Source organism: Alosa pseudoharengus, unplaced genomic scaffold, assembly GCF_046254945.1.
Source record: "Alosa pseudoharengus isolate Yale_2024_CS ecotype anadromous, Long Island Sound unplaced genomic scaffold, YU_APseudo_1.1 YU_APseudo_1.1_scf_21, whole genome shotgun sequence".
Taxonomy (NCBI): Eukaryota; Metazoa; Chordata; class Actinopteri; order Clupeiformes; family Clupeidae; genus Alosa; species Alosa pseudoharengus.
This window is the reverse complement of record NW_027468674.1, coordinates 15524640-15529639: the sequence shown is the minus strand read 5'-3', so window position 1 is coordinate 15529639 and position 5000 is coordinate 15524640. Positions and strand designations below refer to the sequence as shown.

At 41.5% G+C, this 5000-nt stretch overlaps 1 protein-coding gene and 1 long non-coding RNA gene across 2 annotated transcripts in view; one reads left to right on the top strand and one right to left on the bottom strand.

The window, feature by feature from the left end:
• The window catches only part of LOC143137708 (uncharacterized), a 626567-nt gene that overhangs the window by 74529 nt on the left and 547038 nt on the right, over positions 1-5000 (bottom strand). The gene's annotated exons all lie outside the window — the stretch shown is intronic.
• pmp22b (peripheral myelin protein 22b) overlaps positions 4857-5000 on the top strand; it is a 15109-nt gene continuing 14965 nt past the window's right edge. The window contains exon 1 of the mRNA XM_076297996.1: positions 4857-4969. The gene's annotated coding sequence lies outside the window, so the exon portion shown is untranslated. The remainder of the gene's footprint in view (positions 4970-5000) is intronic.

Genomic DNA, 5000 nt, shown 5'->3' with positions numbered 1-5000 from the left:
AGAAAAAGCTCTTTACTTGTGATGTCTGTGTGATGAGTAGGCTACTTCGCGAGTAGTTCAACTGAGAAGAATGGGTGAATTTGGACGCACTTTCTTTCTTGCGCTAACTTTCTCCACTGCGTAATTTGCGCTGTGAATGCTAAGATTGTTTTGACAGGCCATAGGCTAAATATATATCGCTATTAGGACGCAAAGCAGAATATTGAAAGAAGGAGGCACCAAGGCCACCGTGGCCTGTAAACCTCTGATTTTCAAAGGGGCGTCACGGCCAACTCAAGGGGCTACGACGGCCATGGCCGTCGTGGCCGCCGTGAAATTCCTACCCTGCATGGCGCCATGCAGTCTTTCTGAAAGTGATGGAGCTGGATCACGAGATGCATCAGATTAGCCTAACGTATGAAGGTGTATTTTACGCTATTCCAATGGGTTGTCTCAGTTAGTTTTAGCACCAATGATTGCGGAGATATTCAAGCTAGCAAACACCATGGGATTTCGTGTTTTGACGTTTGTGCTCACCTTTCTTTGGAAAGAAGTTTATTAGCAGTTGTTTCCCCTCATGTTGATGTCTCTCTTTTTCCTGTTTTGGCCTTTGTTTTTAGTAACCTTAGCCTACTTGGCTTTCTTGGAGAAAGACATTGCACCAGCAGCACAACAATTAGCGGTCCACTAGCGATGCTCAACTAAATAAACAAAAGATAGACTACCTTATGAATCGTGCAGGTGGACTAAACCATTTAGCTCTTAAGCAAGGGAGAGTGAGAGTGACCTTAGACCAGTGTTTCTCAAACTTTTTTTCTGGGGACCCACTTTTTAAAAATGACAGACCTTCGCGACCCAACTCATGACTGTGGTAGTTAACAAACTAGACAGTTTTCACTATGTTTTGTATACAAAATCCAGTCAGTCAAACTTTACATTTCGTCTGACATTCATTTTGACATTTAATTTGTAAGTTAAAATATTCAGGTAAAATAAATATATGGTGGAAATAAGTATTGAACGCTTATTTTTTTTTTTTCAGTAATTAGCCTAAACTTCCAGTGAGTAGCCTGTATTCGAAATTTTCACCACACATTATATTAACACACATATAAAAAATCCAAACATAAGAGTTATGTGTAATAAAGTGTAATGACACAGGAAAAAAAGTATTGAACGTTCCTACTGAAATTTCTTCAATACTTTGTGGAAGCCTTTGTTTGTAATGACAGCTTCAAGACATTTCCTGTATGACAAAACTTATTAGTCGCAGTATCAGGTGTGATTTTGGCCCATTGTTCTAAACAGATTCCAGGGGTCCCTCTTGTGAATCCTGATCTTTAGTTACTTCCAGAACTGTTTAATTGAATTTAATTGAATTGGCTGCCTTCAAGTCTTTTTGGAGCTTTCTCCGAGTGGTCCTTGGCTCTTGGAATTGACTATCCTTCTGACTCCCTGGTCAGAAATATTGCGAGGAGATCCTGTGCAAGGCCGGTTGATGATGCAGTGATGTTTCTTCCACTTGCAGATAATGGCTCCCATGCTGCTTACTGGAAGATTCTGAAGTTTTGAAATGCATCTGTAACCAGTTTCATTGATATGTTTTGCAACAATAAGGTTGCAAAGGTCTTGGGAGAACTTTTTGCTTTTATCCATCATGAAATGTTTCTTGTGTGACACCTTGGTAATGAAAAACCTTTTTATAGCCCATCGATATGTAGGCTACTAACCAAGCTTATATTAATTTGCACAGATAGAAAGGATAACTACTCTCTAACTACTTACAGATTTCAGCTCGTTCCTTCCCTTTTCTTGCCTTAGTGCTTTTTCTTAGCGTGTTCAATACTTTTTCCCTGTGTTATTCCACTTCGTTACACATGACTCTACTTATGGAGTTGTTTGGATTTTTTATGTGTGGATTACCTGAGTTATTACTAATGCCTGGTGAAAATGTTGTGCCCTCTGTATTCCACTTTTCAAGGGCCCTCTCCTCCATTGGGGCCCTATACTTCCCACTTTCCCCTACCAGTTCGACACCCTTTAATCTGCTGAACCTTCTGCTCGTTTCCAAATATAAAAAAACTCTCTGCAACTCAACATTGGCCTGCCTGCTTCAGCTGCCTCTGAGGGGCTTTTCAGTTGTGCTGGATTACTGTTCACTGCAAAGCGACCCAAGGATGAGTGCAACTAACTCAACTACTGCTCAAACTTAAAGGAGAACTCCGGTGATTTTTCACATAGATCTCCATTTCTCAATGTCCTTATCAGGCAAGTACCTCCACTCGGCGGCCATATTGCAACACTTTTTGGGCACTTATTGTGCATCTATTTCGGCAGAAATGCATGTGCGTAAGGCTTCACGACACCAATCTTGCTCCAGCAGCGAGATCACAACAGATGATTAGCACGATGTCTTCACAGCACACAGAACAGTTGTTCTGGTACCCACCCCCCCTCCCCCCCAAAAAAGTAATTAAGTAACTTTTACTTAAAGTACATTTTAAATGAACTACTTTTTACTTTTACTTGAGTACATTTTCAGATCGGTATTTTAACTTGTACTTGAGTAATATTTCATCAAGGTATTGGTACTTTTACTTGAGTACAATATTTTCGTACTTTTTCCACCTCTGCACACACACACACACACACACACACACACACACACTGGTCTGTATTGAATAAATCAACCAACAAACCAAAAGGCAAGCAGGCAACAAACAAGAAAGTAACGTGGCAGATAAGCAAACAACCAAACCAAAACAATACACTACCCACATACCATAAACAAAATCCAGACAGATTAAAAGTTTCTGTTATTTTGTATTTTACAAGGTTTATCTTAAATGTAACTCTTTCATGTAATACATTATGATTCTGTTTACCAAGACCAGATGCCACTTTGGCTGAATTTGTGAAGGTGATGATGAACATCAGTGTTCACTTATATGTTGTGGTCACAGTGCAGCCTGTTAAATCTCTAATTCAATTTTACCCAATGAAGAAATAGAGTTAGTCATAAAACGTCTGTATATGGGTGTCTGACACCACGTGAATCTGGGTGAATCCTCGTGAATGTTCAGATATGTTTGAGATTTTTCCAGATCTCAGAAACTGTGATTATAATGCATTCAAATCTCATAGCCAACTATGAGCTGTCCTGGACAGATGCATGAAACTTCTGGTTTGCATCTCAGGCACTCCAACTTGCATTTGATTTGGTCACAGGGCACTTTTGAGTGTAGCCTCGTTGACACCAGACCGTATCTCAAGTGAGATTGTGAGTGGGTCTGAAAAGGCTTCACTTAAACTTAAATTGGTGCACTAAACTCTTACCAAATAATTTCAGAAGTGCAGCAATCAAATCTTTCTTGTAAACAAAGGTTTTGAATGCAGTTGTTTACTTAATTCTGAAGAAAATACACGTTCATATATGTTTAACACCGATACCATCTGTGCAGTCATTGGTTATTTTGAATGCACTGCTATATCTGTCGTTATATAAAGCCCACCTCATGCCGGATTAGCGATTGTGATGGTGCCTGGAGTTTTGGAACATTGGAAATGTAATGGCCTCCTTGCCAGAATAACCTGCAAGTTTGTCTGTGTTTCCCCAAGCTACAAGCTATTTTGAGGAACCAGGAACCAAATCACAATTCCACTTGTTGCCTCACTGACAATTGTAATGTTGGAGTGATTCCATAAAACACGATTGTTAAATGTTTACATAGCTAGGAAAACATGACTCCTAACAAACAGAAGAGAAATATAACACACACACACACACACACACACACACACACACACTTGTAAGGGGTGTGTCACAGGAGCAGGTCCTTTGTTTTATGGAAGGGAAGAGTGTTTTCTCTCACCAACCCACCTTTATTGACCTGTTCATGGGGAGGGAGTGAGAGAAGGTGGTTAAGAAGGGAGAGTAGAAAGAGAGAGTGAAGGAAGGGAGAGAGTAGAAGAGTGATATGGAGAAAGAGTGAGATAGAGGGATATGGAGAGATGTAGAGAGAGAGGTAGAGAGAGAGAGAGAGAATGATGAAGATAAAGCCCCAGTGAGAGGGAGTGATAGCAAGAGAGAGAGGGGGGGGGCAGGGGGGATTCTTTCTGAGGCAGCATTCTGCACATTCCAGCCGGGCCTCCCAAAACGCTCCAGTGAGATCCAGCCACTCACTGAACTATGCTGTGACTCAAAGGCGGAGGCCAGGGGCCGCAGCCGGGCACCCCCACCCTCAAACTCCACCTCATCCTGTCTGCCCAGTGGCCACTCAAAGAGAATGAAAAGAGGAAGAAATGAAGGGAAGTGCATTGTGTCAATTCTTTGGTCATTATGTCATTTTTGTCGCCACAGCACATGACTATGTTTTACAGTAAATTAACCCAATCAATAAGACCCCATGCCACAAGTTAAAAATAAACAAGTTGAAACTTGTTTGGTGTTACTTCAACTGGTGCTCAAATAGTTCCCTACAAACTGTGCTGTGTCAGCAAATCTGACGTTGCACTGCCAGATTTGATATGGCATACAACTGTCACCAGAATATACCAAATATCCATCTTAATTATCTTTAGGTGTGTATGTGTGTGTGTGTGTGTGGGGGGGGGGGGGGGGGGCTATTGGATTGTATTCTTCGAGTGCAAAGTCCTTTGTATTTTTGGTTTCCATGAGAACCAAACAGAGTTCCCTGACAGCTCATGTAAACACTAGACGCATGACTAACTTCCCCGCGTTTTCCTGCGCAATTACGCACAGCGCGTGAAGGATATATTGGGAACCGAGCTGTCACTGGAAGGCGCCCCCTGACGTAGCGACGTACGCAGGGCGTTGTTCTTCCATAATGAGACACTTTATAACTGCCCCGCAGCCTCTCACATCAATCTAGTCGGAGGGACTTGGACGTGGGGACTACGCTTTGAATAGACTGTGCAAATTACGCTTGCTGATAATCACTGTTTTTTGGGATTTATTTTGCTTTCCTCAGTAAGTTGACAATGCATTTTTTTGTGTGTGA